General features: G+C 37.4%; 1 protein-coding gene across 1 annotated transcript in view; it reads left to right on the top strand.

Moving 5' to 3' along the window:
* The first annotated feature begins 5434 nt into the window (after positions 1 to 5434).
* Positions 5435 to 24740, top strand: part of LOC126272921 (UDP-glycosyltransferase UGT5-like) — a 136592-nt gene continuing 117286 nt past the window's right edge. Inside the window, exon 1 of the mRNA XM_049976209.1 lies at positions 5435 to 5512. The gene's annotated coding sequence lies outside the window, so the exon portion shown is untranslated. The remainder of the gene's footprint in view (positions 5513 to 24740) is intronic.

The raw sequence follows: 24740 nt of genomic DNA, 5'->3' as shown, positions 1-24740 counted from the left end.
CTGTAAGGAGCACTTCAATATATTCAACATAATGACACTCCCAAGTCTCTTTATGTGTAACTACTTAATATACGTAAAAGAAAATATACAACAACTTACATAGAGAATGAATTTACATTTGGACAGAACTTGACACAACTGCATGCTTGACATACCATATTCTGGGCTGTCACTGACACACAACAATCAGAAATGAATTATATAATGAACTGCCACAATCCATTAAAACCCACACCCTCTTTAAATTTAGGGAGGTATAAGACACATGCCTCAAAAATAAAGCATACTACTCAATTGAAGAATATCATGGAAGTAATTTGGAAGGAATGTATAAACAATGAAATAATGTAACTATCATTAACTAAATGTGTAAAACTGTATAATGAATTCTTGAATGTAAACTGTATAATGAGTATTGCTGAAACTGTCTGATTAGTAAAACGTTTACATATTTATATGCATTTGTATAATGATGATGTGAGTAAAATGTAAAAATTACTAATTACTAATAAGTTGTATGAATATGTATGCATAATGTATAATGTAAAAATTACTAACAACTATATTTTTATGAAATATGTAAAATGTATTTTGATGAAGCCAACTGTATGGTAAACATGCTCAACAGCTAATAAATAAACATATGAAACATATATAGAGATTTCTCAGACATGATATTTTGAAAGTTCACAAAAGCCTGTCAGTTTCCAGGTATGTGCTTTACTACTAGACTATGAGGCCCACCATTGAAGAATAAATGAAAAATATGATCATCTGAATCGTTTATTTCGAATTAAAATTCGGATTTTTGCGCCATATTTTCTAGTATTCCAAGTTCACTGCTAGACCACTTGGAGCACTGCTGTCATTCTTTGGTTACATATCGTATTTCCTGTTCTGTGGTAACAATTGCATTGCTGTTATTCTTCAAAGTTCTTCAAGTTTCAAGAATATTTATTGTGAAGTCAAAGTCAATTCTAGTTTTTCCACTTTGGGGAATTTTGACCTTTTTAGGGCGAAATGTCATACATCTTGTGTTGTTTGAAGCTATTTCATTTCGACTAGGGTTTAGGAACATCTGGGATAAAATTGAACTTAAAGTGGTAACCTATATTCTTTACAGTAGGTGCCACTCAGCATACTGCTTTGCTCTATGACCTCACTGATTTATTACATGGGTTTTCCTCGAATTCCTATTGAATGTAATACATCTAATTTTAGATTGCTATATTAATTCTGTGGGTTGGTGCGTGAAAGTGATAACAGACACAATGTTACTTTTGAGATGTTTAATAAAACGAAAACTGGTAAAATTATACAGGTTATCATTAAATTATATGTTATTTATATTTGTCTTTTCAGAGTTAACAATATAAACTAATTACCCACAAATTTATAAACTAATTATCAACAAATTTTTGACAGTACACTAACTTTTTTGTGTCAAAAAGTAAAAATCAGGTAAAACACCAAACAAAATTTACTTGTTTCACTGCATGAAGCTGATGAACCACAAAAACGTATTTTCCCATCATCTCATGATTTTATTGACACATTTTCATTATGAGAGTGTTGTCATTGTTGCTGCTGCTCTTGTGTTTGTTGATCTCTTGCTTGTCTACCACGCAGTTTGTATGGCGTTGGCATTTTGCTCCTCAGCCCAGCATAAAATTTTCAATGTTCATCGGCTAAAAATGGGCACAGTTTCCTTAGGTCGTTCAGCTTAGTTTTCTTGATTGGTAGGTGTTCTGGTGGAGAGGAACATTGTGGGTATCTTGCCTTTGTTTGCAATGTTTACTTCTTTGTATTCTTCTATTTGTGGATTGTGTGAATATGCAGAGCAGTGTTTTCCTGGTAAGCGTTTGGTAATCATGATGCATGCAGCCTTTTGTATTCTCGGTGTTGTTATCAGTGTCTTTCTTCCTAAATATTAGATAGTTTTCGAATTTTCAATGGACGCAAAGTCATCCTGGGCCATCTGTTTCACATGAAAATGCTCTTCCTTCTTGCAAATTTCTGTTAATGTGTACCAACCTTCTGGTGAATATAAAGCAGGGATTTTCCATTCCTTCTCTTCTGTAATTTGTATGTCATGGTCACAAGATAAAAATGTATGCCCAGATACAGAAAATTTGTGTTTTGCTGTATGGAATGACTACCATACTTGAAAAACATAGTACCAAAAAGATATCATATTCATATTTTTGTTTTGGCCTCCACATGAGTCTGACCAAGCGATCAAGTGTTTAGCTTCTGTTAACCCTTCTAATTCTTTTAGATATGAATATAAACATGATAGCGCTTTTTGTGATCCCTGATCAACAGTACCCTCTGACCACGTATGCATGTCAGATATTCCTGTAGAATCAAGGACTCCACAACTGTCTGGAAGAAATTTCATCACTGCACATGTGTGGAGTTAGTAGACTTTGCTGCATATCACATGCTATTGTGTAAAGTGTTTCACTTCCAGTGGCATTCTCAAAAACTATTTTCATTTATACTTGGGTTTTTTCAGTTTCCCGAAGGTGCAGCTCTTTATCTCTTAGGCTGTTCCTTTTCTCTTTTTCTGATTTAGGATGTCTTACAGCCATTTTAGAACATCACGCTGCTTATATGCATCGAGACTGGATTCACCAAAAGGTGAATTAAATTATGTTTATCGAAATGTGTCTGAATAAGGTGTGTGTTGTTGGTTCATGTGTGTTGCCAGTACAGCTCTCCATATAAAAGTCATATAGCTTTCTTCCAGAGTGTTATAGACACAGGTATTTTCTATTAGGATTATGTCTCCTTGTGTAATGACTCTTATATTTGGGTGTTCTGTTAGTCAAATCTTGAATAATATTCCTCCATTCTTCAGATACCTTGTTTGGTCATGATTGGTGTTTCCCCCTCTTGTCTTCTGTTGGGGTTCTATTCACTTTCATCATATCAGTTGTAAAATTAATTTTTACTATTTTAATTCCAAGAACACTGGCTAGTGCTTGTTTACAAATTATAATGTTTTGTACAGCTACAATTAGGCTACATATCCTCTTTCTTTAGATGTTGTCTCACCTGAAATTAATATGTAAAGCATAAGTTTAGCAAGATTAATGTTTAAATTTCATTAATTTATTATCTTTTGCCTCTGCTGATTGAAGTGGTACACACCTCCTGTTATGGGAATTGAATCAGTGGATTTCACAATAAATATCTTGGTATGTTTAGCCTATTAATAACATAAAATCTTTTTAAATCCAAATTATGTTAACTGCTTCATTTGACTCCGCTAACACTGAAAAGTCAAAATTTAAATCTCTTGTTATTTTGTTCAGCAATTTCCTGGGAGTTATCTTAGTTAGAAATACAGACTACCATTAGTGGCCTCCATAATGTGAAAATGGAAACAAATCTGAGTTCCAGTAATGATAACAGATGGCATTAGCAGTCACTCAATTATATCAACACTTTTTTAAATTTGGGTATTCAGGTTCATACACCAGGCCATGGAACTGTGCTGTTAGTGTTGTCGTGTTTGTGTTCTAGAGTGATAACTTACAGCCATGTGCACCTCATACTCATAAGATGGTATCCGAAAAATAACACACATGGATTCTTGAATATCGTTAATCAGACTCTTATCTCCAAATGTGGAAGTTATTTGTAGGAAGAAATATGAGCTAAAAACAAAGCTGTTCTAACACCTTGCAATTAAGAGTGCCACAACTGTTAGGTCGCTGACATTGGCTACCTTGGGACAAAAGAATCAGTTGTCACATAACAATCAGTTTCTTGGTGAAGTCACCAACTTCTTCTGTAGTTGCTGTAAAGCTGGTTTGGTCTTAATTCTGCATTACAGAAAAAAAGTAACAAAATTATCTATTATTTATTCATTTCAGTGTTATTATAATTAAAAATGGCAGTAAATGATGACCAATCACTGTCTTCATCTCAAAATTTAGTATCATCAAGATCAACATTAAATAACGAAAAAAAGTGTGCAAGAAATTTGAAACTTTTTGGTTGGACCATCCTTGGCTGAAGAGGTTAGCCGAAAGCTTACAGTAAAATCTGTGATTGTAATCTTGTGTGTGTGGAATGTCTGAATTATTGAGATACAAAAAGGTGCCAAATATTCTAAATATATGGCTGTTGTGTCAAAATGTGGAAAAATGTCAACAATTTAAAGCAAAAATCAGCCTCATACCAATAAGGTGTTACAAATGGAATTAAAAGTTTGCGGATTTCTTGAAAATATGAACTATTTCATTAGACCATGATTTGTGGCACTAATGTGAAACTGGTTTCTGGAGTCTAAAATCTTAGTTGTGCATCAGGGACAGCAAAAAGGAATAAATATTTTGTGTCAACTCACAGGCTCGGCCTGTAAATAAGAAGTTATTGATATAATTAAGAACGACTATTTTAATATTATAATACTGTAGATGGAATGACATACCTATCTATATAAAGCAGCTAGGAGTCATTATCACATTCTTTAGAAGTGTGATAAAAATTTTGGAATGCAGGTTTATTTATATAATCGGTGTAACTCATGCCACAGCAAAAGGCATCTTCCAAACAGCAAGAGATGAATTCGGTTCAGGCCTTACTAAAAAAGGAAATTCTGAAGATTGTCTTTATAAGGTGCTCTTGCCATTTAATTCACCTTGCGACATTACATGCGTCCTGCAAACTACCAAAAAATTTAAACGATTTGTGCTGTAATATACCTGCATACTTTCATATGAGATCAAGTGAACAGAATCATTAAAGTAGTTTCAAGATTTTGTTGAAACCTGAGCAACAAAAATTACTTTCTGCAGCTAGCACGAGTTGGCTGTGCTTCAAACTTGTATCGACAGGATACTACTTACAGAACTGTGATGTGCTGATTACTTTTCACGTAAGGAGTTTTTGAAGATCCTTCTAATACTAATGATTCTATCTTGAACAATCTTATTAACTCGAGTTACGTCGTTTCTGCAAACAATGACTTTAATTCTTCTTTTTAATCAAAATCACCATAGTATTGCCTAAGATGGTTTGGAAAATGTTGGAAGCTTCTCTGTGCAACTTGTTCAAAAACGAGTTCTTATTTAAACAGACTCATGAAATTGTATGACACTAAATCAGAAATTCACGTAAATAACGATCACATTTAGGCTGTATTGGACTCGAACCATATCGACACTTGATGATTGAAAGACAAAAGGTCCGATAGAAGAAATGAACAATTTTATGGGAGTGCACTAGGTTGTAGGTATTTTACGTTATTAAATAAGTGAAATAATTCGTCGTTTTTATTATAATTATACCCTCTAAATCTAGGGTTTTTTCTAAGGTTTTTAGAGTATTTTAGGGGTAATTCCGAAAAAAACTAATGTTAAACCAAAATCGTAAGTGGCAACTGGTAAATTCCGCAGAGCAACAGGTGTGAAGTTGGTAGCAAGCAGTTAGCAGAAGTTCTTTTTGTTTACGTTCCTGTGTTTACACTTTACAGCTACCCGAGAAATAAGATCTGTGGGCAAGAGAAATTTAGCTTGGTGATATGCAGTGTTCTTAACAGACGAAATTTTTATGAACCCAAGAATAAAGCCATCGTTACAATTTTTTCTTTACTGCATCGAACACCAAATATATCAGCTAATGTTGGTGATGGATGATATCAATCGTCTTTTCGCCGTGTGATGCCGGTTTACCAAATAACAGCAGTCGTATTTCTGCGTGAAATAACAATAGTATTTTTTTTTTAAATACAGTGCGATAATGTACAGGAATATTGTGATAACTGTTGCTAAAGTTGAATTATCAGAGAATGCAATCAAAGTTCAAACCGTAATGCAAAAAGCTATTTGAATCGATTAACTTCCGCGCGTAATGGTTTATCAGCGTTCATGCAAAAATCAAGTGAGATTGTGCAGAATCGACTTTGGTAGCAAGCTGGGAATTCGTTGATTTTGATGTTAAACATTGGTGCTTTTCCCTAATTTCCGTAATTCCTAATAATTAACGTTTTCAGCAGAAAATTCAGTGTAACTCTTTCTTCAAACCGCTACTGGATTGTGAAGGAGTATAAACTATAGAACTGAGTGCTGAGTGCTTTGCAACATTCTCGCTGTAGCTGCCTCTTAAATGAATACTGTGTGACAGCATCTCTAGATCGAGGTTTTAATTATCTGATCTGTGGTGGTTGTTAGTGGAAAATTTGGTTCCTCAAGTTTTCTGTTCGTCTTATACATCTTATTTTTTGTGTTTTATTGTGTTGCCTTTATATGATCAGTACCTGTTGTGATGTACTTCGTAGCTATTTATAATTTACACATTATTTATACATAGCAACATTACGCATGTGGCTTAATTTAAAACATAATTTGAAGAGTTTTCAGTTGTAGTATTTTCATGTTTATAAATATCTATAAAGTGTGTTTCTCCTCAGCTGGTTATTCATTTTGATAGGGAAGGCTGTTTCTTGTGTTATGATTAACAATTTTTACTATGCATTCACACTCTAATCATTCAAACTGGTAAAGGGTACATGTTAGGTGTTTTGAAAATATGTTTTTTTGCACCTATGTGTGTGTGAATAAAACCTGTTTTAGCTGGCCGGAGTAGCCAAGCGGTTCTAGGCGCTATAGTCTGCAACCGCGAGACCTCTACGGTCACAGGTTCGAATCCTGCCTCAGCCATGGATGTGTGTGATATCCTTATGTTGGTTTTAAGTAGTTCTAGGGGACTGATGACCATTGCAGTTCAGTCCCATAGTGCTCAGAGACATTTTTTGAAAACTTGTTTTAGTGACTCTGAGTGACATGTTATTAACAGTGTCATGTGAATCTTATATGGCATCTTAATAAACAGTAGTCAATAATATTATGCATTGTGTGTCAGAGTCTGTCCCTCTTTTGTGGTTTCTTGAGGATTATTGCGTATGTACTTGGAGAGGTACCCTCTTAGCATATGATGCTTTTTACAAGACCAGTGCACACTAGCAGCAGGATGTCATCTTATTGGTGTTACAGATATGAGCAACAGTTTAAAAAATGCAGAACACTGCTATTGGATTGAGAAAAACTATTCTCTTCCCATTATGTGCATGGCTTACCTTTTAGTGTATGTACATAAAATGTGCACTTGTTGGTTGAAGTGAAGTGTTTTATTGTCTCACTTCTGAAATACTGGTTGTTGTGACAAACTAGTCTGTAGTGTAGCCTAGGGTCTAGTTGAGAGATTTGCAAAAACAACGAATGCCAAAGCAAAAAGTCTGGTTGTGGTATCAAATTGACCTGTGTTAAAAGCTAATGTTTACATCCATGCCATATTGTAAAATACAAGAGGGTTCCAATACGTAACTATTACCGTCCTTCAGAATGGATTGGACATTTACTTGCCCGTTACCAGCTTCACTACTGTCTTTAACTGACCAGTAGTTTTTTTTATTGGGAAATGTATAAATTACTGATACCACCCACTTGCTGTGATCCTTTATATCAAACTGGTGAACATAAACCTCTCACCAAAGTTCAACGGGCATAAATAAACATAATCACAAATATGATTATTCTATCTCGGTTTGCACTTGTCATGACACCCTGCATCATCATTTTTTAATGTTCCATATCCAGTGTTTGGTATTGGTAAGTTCAGCTGCTCCTTGTACTGAATTGTTTAATGCTGCCTTCTAAGATGACATAATTTGTTTTTGGAACTTCTGCAGCTATTTACTCTTTCTGAATGTAACACCAATTAAGATTAGTGAAACTGTATGGTTTTATATACAGTATGACTTTAAATCCAACTAACCAATAATACACACTGGACTCGCATTCGGGAGGACGACGGCTCAATCCCGACTCCAGCCATCCTAATTTAGGTTTTCCGTGATTTCCCTAAATCGTTTCAGGCAAATGCCAGGATGGTTCCTTTCAAAGGGCATGTCCGATTTCCTTCCCAATCCTTCCCTAACCCGAGCTTGCGCTCCATCTCTAATGACCTCGTTGTCAACGGGATGTTAAACACTAGCCACCACCACCCATAACCAATAATAAAGGATAGGTATACACTCGCACACACACACATGTCCATCCGCACATACACATACACAAGCAGATGTCTTTCCAAATGTCTGCTTGTGTCTGTGTATGTGTATGTGTGTGTGTGTGTGTGTGTGTGTGTGTGTGTGTGTGTGTGTGTACCTATCCTTTTTTCCCCCTAAGGTAAGTCTTTCCTCTCCCGGGATTGGAATGACTCCTTACCCTCTCCCTTAAAACCCACATCCTTTCATCTTTCCCTCTCCTTCCCTCTTTCCTGACGAAGCAACCGCTGTTTGCGAAAGCTCGAATTTTGTGTGTATGTTTGTGTGTCTATCGACCTGCCAGCGCTTTTGTTTGGTAAGTCACATCATCTTTGTTTTTAGATTTTTTTTTTTCCCCACGTTTAATGTTTCCCTCTATTATAACCAATAATAAATATTCACAGATTCTGCTGGTGCATTACACACAGTAAAAGTGTAGTTGTGTAATGCTCTGTCTTTATGGATTTACGTGATATGTACAGGAAAATAGAATTAATTTCCAGTGTCAGTAATGTTTGTTACATTTTGAAAAACTGTAGTATCTTTTCTTTGAAAGTATATCTTCTAGAAAGACAGAATTATTAAACAGTAAATGAACATCCTAAACTCTAATGTTAAAAAGGACTGCTTTTAAATCTGTGGAAATATTTTTGGCCATGTTGACAAACAGGAAGCTTGTTCAAACATCACTTTGAAATGAATGTAGTACTTAGATGATTTTCGGAGAAACATTCATAAGTGCATCTGAGAAAGCATGCATTCACTCTCTTTTAAAGTCATATTACTTTACCCACATATAGATTATAGTGATTTAACAATAGTCACTTGTTAATACCCTTCATTAAATTACTTTCAGGTAGCTACTTTCATCAGTACATGTAAGTCTTGACTTGTTTCATATCTTTCAAGATGGAAATAGTGGCACTGCTAGGTCATATATTCTAAGTGAGAAGCTGTAGGCCCCTATTGACACTTCATTTTAAGATTAAAGAGATAAAAATGTAGTGTTAGTCTGTGTTTGCAACCGCAATAGAGATATGATTGTGCCAGGATTTCAGTTACAGGCATCTGTAAGGTGGTTAAGAAGGGACACCTGCCCCCACCTGGGGTCTGGATACAGCCTCCTTATTTATTACATAATTTGCTCAAATTTCTTGCAGTCGTTTGTAGTTCCACTGAACTGCAGATTTAACATTGCAAGTGATGACATGAATTTTGCAGCCTTGGCACCAGTTGTATATATTGGGTTTTCTTAGTTGACAGGAAATTATGGTTGCATCTGCTGTCAAGATGGTACAAGCCTTCACACCAAACCGTGCCAAAATAAAGTCTTCAATCTTTTTCTGTCACTTCCTTGTTTAGGTCCTATAAAGCTTCAGACAGGAGCTAGTCTGTGACACCCTGGCACACAGATTCTGCCACTAATTCTGAAGACAGAAATATTGCAGCAGTATACGTGCCAGTCATCTGTCCCAAGGTCACATGACTAGGCCATTGGATGCCTTGGATTTAATTATCTGAGGACATGGCATCCCTATTCATTTTAATTACATAAAAAGATTTACTTTGAATGTACTTTTGAAATATTCTTACCATTTAGGTACCAAAGTAATCTACCTTAAAAATACTAAGAATATTAGGAAGAGAATAGTTATGCTGCTCGCCATCAAGATGACATGTTGAGTTTCAGACAGGCACATTGAAAATGCTGGTTAAGATGTGTCTCATTTCAGGGCATCAAAGCCCTTCATCACTCAGTGGCACCCCATACTGGAACAACTGAACCACATTCTTCAAGAGGGCTTTGATTACCCAAGATCCTTCCCACCCCTCTTAAAGTGGTGTTACATCACCCAACAAACCTCCACAACATCCTAGTCAGTCTCTGTGCCAGTCCCAGCCCAAACTCCTCACTACAGGGACCGTATTGTTGTGGAATACCCAGGTCCAAGCCCTGACCAATCCACCGACCCAGCACTTCTTATTCCAGTCCTGTCACAGGTTTATCCTACCCCATCAGGGGTCAGGCCACCTGTGAAAACAGCCATGTCATTTACCAGCTGTGCTGCAATCATTGCACAGCTTTTTGTATTGGTATGACTACGAACCAGCTTTCCATCAGGATGAATGACCATCACCAAACTGTGGTGAAGAGCAGGGTGGACCACCCTGCAACAAAACATGCAGCTGAACATTACATGCATGATTTCAACGGGTGCTTCACAACCCAGGCCAGCTGGAACCTTCCCTCCACTGCCAACTTTTCTGAAATTTGCAAATGAGAGCTATCCTTACAACACATTCACCACTCCCAAAGTTATTCCAGCCTCAACATAGGGTAACCACTGTCCCCACACTGTCTGCCCAACAGTTTACATCCTCCCTATCCTATCATCTCATTCCTGTTCACGTTCCCTCATACTCATTTTGTGCCCCCCTCTGCCTTTGCACCGTCTGTCTTTCCCATTCCTTGCTCATTTCCACTTCTGTTTCCCATTCCCCCCATCCTATACCCCTCCCCCCCCCCCCCTCGCAGCTGCACAGCGTCCTGAAGCTGGACCTAGCTGTGTTGTCGTGCCTCCATCTTGTCCTTGTATCCTCCGCCATGCAGCACTCTTCTCAACTCACACTCATACCCTGTTATCCCTTCCCCGCCCCACTCCATATTGCTGTTTTCGTTCAGTGTGACAGTTGCATTCTGATCCATGCTGCCAGAGATGTCGGTCATGGGAATAATAGAGAATTGTGAAGGTTGTTCAATGAACCCTCTGCCAGGCATTTAAATGTGATTTGTAGAGTATCCATGTAGATGTAGATGGGTGCACAGGTTGTGATTGCTTGTGTAATTGTGTGTGTATTTTCTTTTGTGGAGAAAACTTTGGCCAACAGTTAAATGTGTATTAGTCTTTCCGTTGTGCCTGTCAGCAGCTTGTCTTTGCAATGAATAGGAATCTATCCTTGTCCTTATATTGTTGACTGTTCTACTTGGAGTTTCCATTGTCAAAAAGTAACAAATAGATAACTATCAATCTTTTTGAGAAACAGTAAGTTCTATGTACTTAGGCGTGACACGCTTTCAGACCTATCAAATCAGTTATTTCAAAACACAAATTTGAAATTTTGCCGCCACTTTGCAGAACTTCTGCAGACACCCATGTTTTTAGTGTTTTATTATTGGAATCATCCAGTGAGAAAAAGAAAGATGACAAATTCGTAGAGTTGTGGTGCACATTTACTGTTTGTCACTTCTGCTTTAAATAGAAAGATAAATGGATTCCAATTTTTGTTTGGTGCAGCTTATGTTTAAATAAAAATACTTACTGATAGAAACCATTGCAGTTCGAACCTTATTTTTGTGCTACGACAGTTTGATTAGTTGCATACATAACACAGAACTAGCCACTCGAACAAAAATGTTAAAGATGAGGATACTTGCGACACTCAGGTTGGGGATGGTCAAGCTGTGGCTTGACTGTTCTTGTGCTAAAGTTACATTCAAAGATACATTTTGTAGACAAGAGATTTTTTTTCTCACATAATCAGTTTTATAGAACTATTGTTACAAATATTTGCCTTTAGGCAATTACTAGTTATTTAATAGCATAATTTGTTTCTAGTTAAGGCTTATCCCCTAGCTTTCACCAATGTGAAATTTGCAAAGCTTTCATCTTGAGTGAAAATATTTTCACTGGGGATGAATTTCTGAGTTCATATTGTAGCTCATGGGGTGACAGTAACATGTCCCTGTGGAAAGTACTGGGGCTTCTTCGTATAATGAAAAACATAGTGAGAACATTTAAACTAGTATGGATGGGCTAAGGCCCGTAGTCCCTAATTCCTACACTGCTGATCTGTGCAGTGCCCTCAACGAGGGAAACCATCGCTTCAACAGAAATTATGAGGTCTTATCCTAATGTCTTCCCCTATTTGATGAAAAGCAGAAGCAAAAGAGCTAAATTGTCAATTTTAACAGCTACTCCAGAAAGCCACAAATTGAGGAGTCTCTTCAGGAAAGAGTAGAAGGAAATAAAAACAGACACAAAAATCAATGGAAAAACTTACTTTCACAAAAACAGAAAAATATTCATATAACAGTGTCTACATCAGAAATGCACAAGAAATAATTCATCAGAATCATTTGACATAGAACCAGACAGTTATTCAACATAAAACAAAGCTCATCAATGGCACAAGTAATAAGAGGGACAGTAAGGATGTAGTTATGGACAGGAAGCTGAGCATCAATGATCGATTGTTGGTAATATTAGAGTGTAAAAAGTGTTAATTGTTTTGTTGGAAAAGTTGTTAATATAGGAGGTGAAGGATTGATAGTTAAGTTTGCAAGAGTAACTGCACTCTAATTTTAAATGACCTCCAATTGAATACACCATTGTCGGAGACAAAGATCAAATAGAAACTATTCTTTGACCTGAGGTGATTACATAGGCTATCCCGGCGTAATAAGTCTTGAAAGTCTCTTTGGGTCAGTTTTCAGTTGGACTCATCAGCAGAAGCAGCACTCTCCTGAAGATGGCGACCAGTTGGATTGCCAAAATATCGAGTCAAGTTGATTTTAGGATCTGGCAGCAAACCCGAAGAGACTTTCAAGATTCTTTAACCTCCCATCATCAGTACCAAAAATTATTGTGTGACTGGTTTTGAAGGCTTTGTGTTACTTAGTGTTTAAGTTTTTATCCTTATAATGTTATTAACATGAGATTTTAAGTGCTAAACGAAAGTGATTTGAGAACCAAATGATGGTGTGTGTTATTTTCCAGTTCAAGCATCTCCACCATGGGGATCATTGAGCCATGGTGTAAAGCATTATTGTAAACAGTTTCTTCTTCGTGGTTTCATATTTTGCAGGCCATGTTCTAAATACATAATTTAGTGGGAAAAATGCAAGTATTATCATGACAACTTCAGCTATATTTAAGTATGAAGCAAATGAATTAAAATAATTAAAAACAAAATTTTCATCTGCCTCAATTATCACCATTCTCAGGCCCTATATCTGTTCACTCCAGTGTCTCATCTACTCGATGAGTAGAAGTCTATCCCTGTCATTATCATCTTCTTCTTCTTCCTCCTCCTCCTCCTCCTCCTCCTCCTCTTCTTCTTCTTCTTCTTCTTCTTCTTCTTCTTCTTCTTCTTCTTCTCCTGCCAGCCCCTCATTAACTCTTACAGTGTGTTCCGGCATCACCATCTCTTCCTAAACTTCCCACACTCCTTCAGCCTATCCCATTATATATTTATATTCAGTCCTGAGTTTTCCAAAAATGTGATGCATGTGAGGTACATGATCAAAACATGATTAAATGGGAGTTTTCCAGAAGTAAACATCCATGTGGAGTTTTCCACAAGTAAAGGTTCATGTGTGTAACAAGATATCACATTGAGTACCACCATATTTCAGCACATTGCAGTTTGTTGATATTTGTGTACTGTAGTTTCTGTGTCTATTGGCTTTGATAGATGATGATGTCAGGCCTCCACATAAAAATTGACAGTGGCTGCTTTCCTGGTAAACCTATGAAAACTAAGTATATGTAAGAATGTAATTTTTTAACAACCTTAGAGCTTTGTTTGAAAAATCAAACACTGAACAAGATAATAAAAAACTGGTAAATACTTTTGTGATTAGTCAAAAGCCACTGAATTTGCAGACAGTGGTGTAATATTTCTCAAACAACAGTTTTACTGAGGCAGGGGGAAATGGAATAGCTTCAGACCTATACAGAGAATGTCGTCCAATACTGATCTCCAGTGCCATGAAAGTGCTTTCTATTTAAACAATGGAAAGCCCAGGATGAATTAAAAACAACATGGAAAAGATAGATGGCTACTTACCACACAGACAGTGTTGGATCACAGACTGCTCCAGTGAAAAAGAATACTAGAAACATTTCACCTTTTAGATGTAGAAAACAGGTACACATTCACACAACAGCTAGCCATGCATATATGGTCACTGTCACTGCCCGCAAATCATGACTACAACTGCACCTGATGTGAGCTGCAGTATAGCTGGGATTGATAGGAGTCAGGAAGACCGTGGGGCAGGAAGGGGGAGGAATAGTAGGGTAGGGATGGAAAAATATGCAGTGTTGCATGTGGCAGTGTGCAAGGACATGGTAGGGGCAGGGTAGGACTGCTGAGAGCAGGATTGGGTGGCTGTGCAGGAGGGGGGGGGGGGGGGTGGAAAGGGAGTAGGGAGGAAAGGAGATACAGTTATTAAGTTATGGTAGATTCATTAGCTCCTTGTATAACAGTCTTCAGAAGGCTGAGGATGCCAATACTGGCTTCCCAGTATTATGGTCATGTACGATAATGACATAGCAACTAATATGTAGGAGAAAATATTTTAATGTCTTTTGAATCATACTGCAGTTTGTTGTCACAATATAGTTAATAAACATAAGAAATGCACCACATTTCTCTCCACTATATCTTCAGTTGCAATCTTATACAGTTTAAGTTGTGTTGTCTGCACACAATACTGTTTTATGTGAGACAACAATTGGTAGGCCTTACGTATAAAAAGCTAACAGATAAAAACAGCACATTAAACTGCATGCTGGTATAAGATCCTGTACTTGTTAGAGCAATAAACATCCACTTGCACTAATTGATGCACATGAGGTGCAGTTAAACCAGTAAAATATGTGATGTGTGAACATCTGTGTTTGTTGTTACTGGAGACTTGGTGCATCTGTATGAGTAATGTGTTTATGATCAGATGGGTTTAACAAAAGAAAAAGCGCAATGGGTGTAGCACTATGGCATATAGCAGCCAGCCATTACAGAGTGCAAGTACAATGCGTTATTTGTTTGTACTGTAGCCTTGTATGGAAGTGAAACCTGGATGATACAGTTCAGTTAAGAAGAAACCAGAACTTTTGTAACACAGTGCAGCAGAAGAATGCTGAAGATTAGATGAGTAGATCATACACGTAATGAGGAGGTACAGAATAAAATTGGTGGTAAAAAAAATTGCATAATTTGACTAAAAGAAAGGATCATTTGATGGGACACAACTACAGATTATGAGAGATCACCAATTTAGTGTTGGAGGGAAGCACTTGCCCGCAAAAGGCAAGGTCCCGAGTTCGAGTCTCGCAGTTTCAATCTGCCAGTAAGTTTCATATCAGCGCACGCTCTGCTGCAGAGTGAAAATCTCGTACTGGATGAAGAAATTTGTTAATTCTGTTCCTTACCAAACAGCAGTCATTATCAATGTCGTGTGCAGTTTTACACAGTGTTGGCATGGTGTCTCATGAGGATGACCATTTTTATTTTTGTCCAGCATACTTGTTATTTTTATGAACCAAAGTAAGGCTAGAAGAAAGCAGATCCAGCAGGTGGTAGTTTCTATTACTGTGTTCATGCACCATAACATCTCATTTCAATATATCCATATTTTATATAGCATACATTAAACAATGTGCTGTCATTATGTTAAGAGATTTGTATGTCATGTCTGTAGGACTCTTGGTGATTATTGTAACATGCATCTGAGTGCTGTATTTCACCATCTAGAAATAATTTTCACTCCTGAGTAATTTCAGCATAGCACTATTCTCTGAGAATGGAAGAGAACTAAGCAAGAATAAAGTAATAACAATCTGAACTCACTGCTTCTTAATTTACACAATAAAAAAATATGTGAACAAGTCTGGTGCATTGCCACTTTGCATCTCATACCCATAAGCGATTTTGTTGTGGGGAAATAGCTACATATTTGTTTATTTTATAAACAAAACAGTCTAGATCACTTTTTTGTTAAACATTTTTTACTGTTCTCTACCAAATTCGACTATCTTCAACTGCAAAACTAAAAAAGTTTCTGTTACAAGTGGCGTCAGGTGCTGTGAGTCAATACAACATTTTTCAAGAACTTCATGTGACTTTTGACAGCAGCTACATAAAGATGAGGAATTTAGTTGCAGGAGGTAGTGCTTATCTTATTCCTTGCAAGAGGTAACTAAGGATGCATTGTTTGTACACATGATCACCCAACTGTTTCTATTGTGGAAGTTACATGTGTATCTGAGGCAACTACAAAAATAAGATGATGTCAACAGGAAGACAAAGAAGGTCTTCATACTCACAAAAAAAGTAGAAAAGTGTAAAGCAAGTACAAGAGACCAATATTGAGACATTTTATGTGCCATTGTGTGAAATCCATTCATCTCAGTACCGAAGTGGCTTCAGTTTCCAGTAAGTGTGATTATGGTATGGCAGTCTCCATCATCATAAGCCTTCAAGTACACAGGTAATTACATCCCATCATTAAAAAGCATCAATAGTGTTTGGCCTTTAATATCTCCCAGCTGTCAAGGACTTAGGAGATTTGATGCTATGGTGTAGCAAAGTCTCTTTGTTTAGGCAAGAGTGACAGATTATCTTTGTCAGAACCAAAGAACGTGCACAATTCTCCAAATGGCATTACTGAGCCTGCCAAAAGGTGAAAGATCAAAGCAGAAGTGGCGGATTTGGGTGAAGTTTTACTTAAGGACATGGCTGAATGCACTCACATTTAGAAGAAGGTATGGTTCCAACCAGTTAATCTCTTTATCGAGCAGAGGAGGTGCACACCTTTATGCCCAATAATAATAGCATGAACAAATCAGAAACATCCAAACACTGAATAGTCAATGGGAAGTACTGGTGTTGTAATGAACCATACTACTTTCAAGCCCATTTGAGCTTTGATACTTCAGGTCCGGCTGATGTGTCAGGAACACACTCAAGACTCTTGGCAATTATGTTTTTGACATGAGGGAGAACATGAGGCAAAGTCAACATATTTTTAGTTCCCTCACCTTCTACATCTCAAAGAACCAACAAAGTGTTGGCCAATGAAGGATGATGGACTTCATATCAAAAATCAAGTAAGCCTTTCTCTTTTAAATTTCATCATTTGTATAACTGACGTTTGCTCTCAGATGAGTGCAGTGCCGTTCACTACAGTTCTGGACAAGAAGGTCCTCATGTATGAAAGATAGAGGATGTAATTCATTTTCAATTTTTTCTTGTACTTTTCTTTCATTTGTCATTGCTCTGTAGTTATGGGCTGTTAAATCCCATCAAAAAAGACCACTTTTTCTTATTGTTCTTATATCTTTCAGCAATATAGAAAATATTATTCTTTACATGGTCATTTTATTTTATAATTACATATTTCATCTCAGTGTATGACATCCAAGGAAATGCAAAGTTTCTTGCACCAACCTGAATATTACAACTTTATCAAATACATAAAACAGGCATTTGATTTATGGAGAAATATCTTTCAAACAGTTACTTTCATGAAATATTTACTGCAAAACAGTTTTCAGCTTTGGAAGCATATAAATGTGACATTCTCCCCTCTTCACATAGCATTGAAATTTTAAAAAAAAGTTGTGTGTGTGTATAACAAATATCTGACAAACTTATCAAGTGCATGTGCCAAGCTTCACATTTCATTATGTGATGAAAGACTATGAATGTTAAAAAGGTACAGTATATTAAGTGAAAGAACAACTTGAAAAATGAGGAATGTCTACTGTTAATTATGGCTTTATCTCTCCATAGCAAAAGCAGCTCAGTATGGAGGCTGGGAAAAGTACATATAAAGTGTTGGGCTTTTATTAATGAGTTATCTGTGTAGTAGACCCACTTGTCATCACAGGTGCACTTTTTCTTTCTTGAAAACAAATTCTGGCATGTCAGAACATGCTCCATTAACATGTCTATAATCAATTATCATATGGAAAAAGCTACACAAATGTCCAGTCATGTTTTGGTAAGGCTTCAGAGAGGTGCAAAGATTGGCACCTGGCTTTAAATCTATAGAAATGTTAAATTGTGTGTTTCACAAAATGCAGGAAAGTAATTTCCTGTGAATGCAACATCAACGAGTCACTGTTGGAATCAATTGACTCGTATCAATTCTTGGGTGTAATAACTTGGAGGGGCATGAAATGGAATGAATACTGAGGCTCAGTAGTAGGTAAGGCACATGGCAAGCTTCACTTAAATCATAGGATACTGGGAAAATAGAATCAGGTGCTTAAAAAATCGCTGGTGTATCCCATCTTAGAGTATTGTTCACGTGTCTGGAATCCCTATCAGATCACTGAAATGTATTCAGAGAAGGGCTGCATGAAAGGTCACAGATTTGTTTGACTTACAGGAGAGCGTCACGGAAATTCTGGAAAACCTGAGTAGGCCTGTGGTTGACGATAGACCCTAGGTACTCACTGAATGCATATTTACTACATTTCAAGAATCCTATTAAGTGTAGAGCCTACAAACATACTTCAGTCCCCTGTATATTATTCTTGTATGAAGTGTGTAGACAACAGTACACTAAATGATGATGTGGGCACAGAGAAATTTTAGTTGTCAATCTTTCCACACTCTGCATGCAATCAGAATGGGACAAGACTCTAACATATAGTACAATATTTGAAGCACCTTCTGCTGCGCACTTCACTGTGGCTTGCAGAGTATGTATGCCGATGTAAATTTAGAATATTAGTCTAACATCTTTTGGCAAAATTTACACTTATCTTATGTGAGTTGCTTAATATCAGTTAGGAAAACAAACTCCCAGCAGTTGTCTTGTAAATGAGACCACTCCATTCCCTTTAATTGGTTTCACATATTTTTTATGTGAGTCTCACAAAGGATTCTGTATTCCTCTAACCTTCCTGTGATCTCAGAAATGGGTTTCCTGATGTAAGCTATACCCATGCAGAGTCTAAAAAACCTTATTCTGTAACACCATTCTCAATATCTTATCTATCCAGTACTTCAGAAACAGGCCAAAATATCTAAATAAACAGTTTTATTAAGAGCATGACCTGTTCTTAAGAAATAGAATCTCATAAATAGTCATACTGCATCATCTTTACAATACATTGCTGCTAGAAATGCTCTGTTATCCTAAGTCAGATGTGTCTGTTGGCATTATTTCTTAGTGCCTGGTGTTGTCAGCATCCCATGACTGTACCATGAATAACAGCACACTGAACTCAGAAAAAATGGAATGTGATCATGAAAATGCTATAAATTGTGTTAGCAAGCAATAAACACATGTAATAGTAGGAGGCATGTTCCACCGAGAAAAGATGTAACATTTCATGGAGAATATGCTTTGCTTGAGGATGATTATCCTTATATTCAGAGCTGTAGAAACTGTTGTATAAAAGTTTTGGACGATATTGTGTGCTTTCTTATAGAAAGCTGGATCATGCATATCTGTGTGGAAACTATGCTAACTTGTTTCATAATTATGAATATGGTTGTTAGTAAACAGGTCAGGAGCCTGCCAAAATATGTAGACAAAAGTGTCAAAATTTTAAGTTGCTTGAAAACTCCTTTTGGCTTTCTTCTTGAGTTGGGGCAGTGGTATTTTCATACTTATAATACACTAGAAATGAACCCAGTATATCAGTGGGAATTGTATATTCAGTGTTTCTATAGGGCCTGTTGGGGGTAAAACAGGTATAAAAATAACCCATTTTTAACTTTTTCATCTTGTAGTAAAGTCCTTTGAACTTTTTTAAAAATGGTTCCACTTACCAGTATGACCTTTCAGAATAGTGGCATGTATGTTACTGGTTAATTAACCATTTAGTAATTAAATGGCTACCATTTTTATTTTATACCTGTTTTACCCCGTGATGGGGCAAATGGCTATAGTATCTCTTTTCAATAGTATCTCTTTTCAATAATAAAACTTACAAGTGCTATACCTATTCTAAACCACTATATGTGTAAGGTACACTATGTGATCAAAAGTATCCGCACACCTGGCTGAAAATGACTTACAAGTTCATGGTGCCCTCCATAGGTGTTGGCCCACCCTTAGCCTTGATGACAGCTTCCACTCTCACAGGCATACATTCAATCAGGTTCGGTGTTCCAAAACATCCCAAAGGTGTTCTATAGGATTCAGGTCAGGACTCTGTGCAGGCCAGTCCATTACAGGGATGTTATTGTCGTGTAACCACTCCGCCACAGGCCGTGCATTATGAACAGGTCTCGATCATGTCGAAATATGCAGTTGCCATCCCCCAATTGCTCTTCAACAGTGGGAAGCAAGAAGGTGCTTAAAACATCAATGCAGGCCTGTGCTGTGATAGTGCTATGCAAAACAAAAGGTGCAGGCCCCCTCCATGGAAAATTCGACCACACCATAACACCACCTCTGAATTTTACTGTTGGCACTACACACGCTGGAAGATGATGTTCACTGAGCATTCGCCACTCCCACACACTGCCATCGGATCGCCACAATGCATACCATGATTCGTCACTCCTCACAGCATTTTTCCACTGTTCAGTCATCCACTGTTTACAGTCCTTACACCAAGCGAGGCGTTGTTTGGCTTTTACCAGCATGATGTGTGGCTTTTGAGCAGAAGCTCGACCGTGAAATCCAAGTTTTCGCACCTCCCACCTAACTGTCATAGTACTTGCAATGGATCCTTGATGCAGCTTGGAATTCCTGTGAGATGGTCTGGATAGATGTCTACTTATTACACATTGTGACCCTCTTCAAATGTCAGCAGCATCTGTCAGTCAACAGACGAGGTTGGCCTGTACGCTTTTGTGCTGTACCTGTCCCTTCACATTTTCACTTCATTATCTCATTGGAAACAGTGGACCTGGGGATGTTTAGGAGTGTGGGAATCTCACATACAGACATATGACACGAATGACACCCAATCACCTGACCACGTTTGAAGTCCGTAAGTTCCACAGAGTGTCCCATTGCGCTCTCTCACGATGTCTAATGACTACTGAGGTTGTTGTTGTGGAATACCTGGCAGTAGGTGGCGGCACAATGCACCTAATATGAGAAACGTATGTTTTAGGGGGTTTCTGGATACTTTTGATCACATAGTGTAGGTGCAACAAGAAATAAATATACATTAGGACATACTATTGAAAATTATTAAAAAATATTATACTGTGAATTGTGCAAATATAAACATGAGCTGATTTCTAATCAGAGTCATTCTCACAGAAACACTTCACACAAACTTGCAAAATCTTCCATTGTAATCAGGAACAGGAAATATGACAGCAATTTGACCCACATCAACCCATTCAATGTCATCTTTCTCTGGGAAAATGTAAGGTTCAGCTTCTCCTTTGCATATAATTGTAAGATTTAATGGAGTAATGTTTTGTATTATGTAGGATCTGAGTAGTTGTTTGTCCTCTGTAATTTACTATTTTACCACATTAAGTCTGGTAATGGATACATACACATGACCCTGCTTTCAGCTCTGTGACTGAGCTGGAAAGGTTAGGCCCATCATCTTCAGCTTTGATTTCCCTGTGTTCAAACAGTGTCTTGGCAGCTTTAGAACTTCTTTTGTTCCTTTAAACAGCTGTAGACTTAAGGGCCCATTGGTTCTTTCCTCCTCCTCTTCTCCTTTTAATCTTTGTTCAACTTGTTGTGTAGTCAGGACTTTGCCACAACTTCCTTGAACTCTTCTTCTCTTTCCCCTACAACTCATCAATGCAGTTTTAACATCTGATGACAGTTTTGGTGATATTGTATCCAAAATAGCTTGTCTTAGTTTCTTCATTGGTGAAGGAGTAATTTCACCTAGGCCTACTCCAGAACTGGGATTAGGAATATCAGGTGATGATATCCATCTGGGGCTGTACCTCACTAGTTATAGGCACATCTTGCTCGACTCAAACAATCCCTTTTTACAGAACAGATTTATCTACAGGAAAGATACCAGAGCCTTTAAAACCACCAATGATTGTGCTCGAGTTAATGAGCTTATTACAAGTTTGTTCAAAAAGACTGGAAAAATAGCTTTGTGTACATTTTTGAGATATGGCTCATGATACCATGTCTTTGAAATATCCCTCGATGCATCTTTCATTGGTCCAAATACAGTGACATACTAAGGCCGAAGTGCATGAGAGGGATGTGGTGGAAAACATAAAATAATAATTTCATTTCCCTAGGTGTACGAGTTACACTATAAGTGAAATGACTCCCTTGGCCATCAAAGAGTATGAAAACTGGTTTTTCAACATTTTTTACGTGGCTGACAAAAACAGTGAGCCATTTCTCAAAAACGTAGTCCCGCACCTAGCCTCAGTCAGCAACACCACATAGTGCACCATTTGGTCCTCCTTGTAACCATGTGTTCTGCAAATCTCCTAGTCGTTTAAAAACAACAAAAGGAGGAAAGAATTCACCGAATGCACTACCTACGAAGAGAACAGCATATAGAAGTCTCCCAGCACTTCCTGATGTTGAATAGGTTACCCTTGCACTTGGAGGGACAAACACCTTACTTTCAGTAGGTTCCATGCCTAGGCCAGTTTTAAAAAGGTTGCAAATTCTTTCTGTGTGGTTTGCTGAAATGTTGTGCTTTAAAATTTTCTCATATAATTAAAAAAAATCCGTCTACCACAAAAGTAGATAGTTGTCACTAGTTCATGTTTTCACCTTAAGAGTTTCCCTTGCTTTTTTTTTCAAAAGTTACTATAAAGTCATAGCCTAGAATACCATTCTTAAATGGTGTCCTCCTACCCACAGAATGTATATACCTATACACCATAAATAGTAAATCTTTTCTGTCTGATGGATACCCACATTTTGCTGTAAACACGAGAACCTCTTCTATATAATTTTCTTCTTGTTTTGATAGAACTTGTTTTCCTAGAGCCTTGAACTTTAGGAAGATTTTCACACCAATGCCTTAATGTTTCATAAGGTATTTGTGTGTGTGTGTGTGTGTGTGTGTGTGTGTGTGTGTGTGTGTGTTGTTGTTGTTTTTTTTTTTTTTTACTGCGGCTTAAACTGTACTCCCATTTCTATCTTCATTTGTAGCTTGTGCTATTGCATCTGCATCATACGAGGGTGGTTTGAAAAGTTCTTTGAATCACCACGAGAAATCAGTGCTAGTGCAATGAGTTGTTCACGTGATATTCATTGTAATGTTGTTTGTAAACACGTGCCATGTCAGTGCTCTTGGAAGAGAGCTGTGGCGGTGGTGTGGCTCTGTTGTTTCGACGTAGTGATTTGTGAAGATGGAAAACATTGAGATTCGAGCAGCGATTAAGTACTTTGTAAAGAAAGGTATGAAAGCAGCAGGCAGTCATGCCAATTTCCAGAATACACTGGGGATTCTGCTCCTTCATATTCAACTGTTGCCAAGTGGACAAATGAATTTAAATTTGGTCAGGAGAGCTTAGGTGATAATCCTCACAGTGGTAGGTCAGGATGTGTTACTACTCCAGAAATAACTGCAAAAGTGCACAAAATAGTCATGGAGTACCACCGATTGGAAGTGCCTGAAGTTGCTCGCACTCTGCAGATGTCATGTGGACGGGTATATCACATATTCACTGAAGAATTAGAAATGAAAAATTTATCTGCTGGATGGGTGCCACAACTCTTGGTGCGCGCCCACACACTTGCCGCCGTCGCCATGGCAAAATTACATGAACTAAGGTATGAATTGTTGTCACACCTACCTTATTCACCTGATATGGCTCCATCAGACTTCCAACTCTTCCCAAAACTGAAATTTTTTCTGTGTGGATGAAGATTCACTTTAAATGATGAATTGATAGCTGGAGTTGATAACTGTTTTCAGGCCTGGAGAAAACTAATTTTCGAGATGGGATCTAGGCACTGGAATATTGTTGGATCAAGTGCAATAATCTACAAGGAGACTACATTGAAAAATAAAAAAGTTTCAGTGATGTAACTGAGAACTTTTCACACCACCCTCGTATGTAAGAGGTTTCTTCTTTACATATGGCCCGCATCTCGTGGTCGTGCGGTAGCGTTCTCGCTTCCCACGCCCGGGTTCGATTCCCGGCGGGGTCAGGGATTTTCTCTGCCTCGTGATGGCTGGGTGTTGTGTGATGTCCTTAGGTTAGTTAGGTTTAAGTAGCTCCAAGTTCTAGGGGACTGATGACCATAGATGTTAAGTCCCATAGTGATCAGAGCCATTTGAACCATTTTGAACCTTTACGTATGTACGAGGCCTGGTCTGAAAAAAAAAGTGAGGTTAGTTTTTGGTTAAACACACACTATACCCATTTTCCTCCATGTTTTTAAATCATAAACATTATAAAAACTTTATAAGTTGTATCTCTAAACTAATATAAACTTTAAATAGACGTATGTAATGTGAGCATACCTAAATTTTAAACTTCAGTTTTTGCAGGTTAACTGCAAACAACGATTTGAAGTAGTTTTGCTTATTCTTTTACTTGTGAAAACAAACCAAAAATTTTCTTACAACTTGTAAGTGTTGCCAACGTAACTTCAGTATAATATAAAATGATGTTGCATATGTATGAAAATTTTTTCACACACATAGTATTAACAGTGAAGGATATATTTAAAAAATATATTGTTTATACCTGTTTTACCCCACTACACCCATTCTACCTCCATAGAATCTTAATATTTTGTTGTTCTTAGAAAGTATAAACAACACAACAATTCTAACATCCTGCAATGAACAGAAACAACCAATCTGTAGCAGTGGATGCTGTCTGTGAGTATTCGTGTAGATTTCTGTGACTGGTATTTCCCTCCGTTCTTGGAAATAGTTTGTGCAGAAGAAATGATAGTGAATATCGCTAAGAGAACTTTTCACACCACCCTCGTATATAAGAGGTTTGTGTATGG

This window comes from Schistocerca gregaria, chromosome 5 (genome assembly GCF_023897955.1).
Source record: "Schistocerca gregaria isolate iqSchGreg1 chromosome 5, iqSchGreg1.2, whole genome shotgun sequence".
Lineage (NCBI taxonomy): Eukaryota > Metazoa > Arthropoda > Insecta > Orthoptera > Acrididae > Schistocerca > Schistocerca gregaria.
Note: the sequence above shows the minus strand (reverse complement) of the source record. Positions and strands in the feature narration are given on the sequence as shown.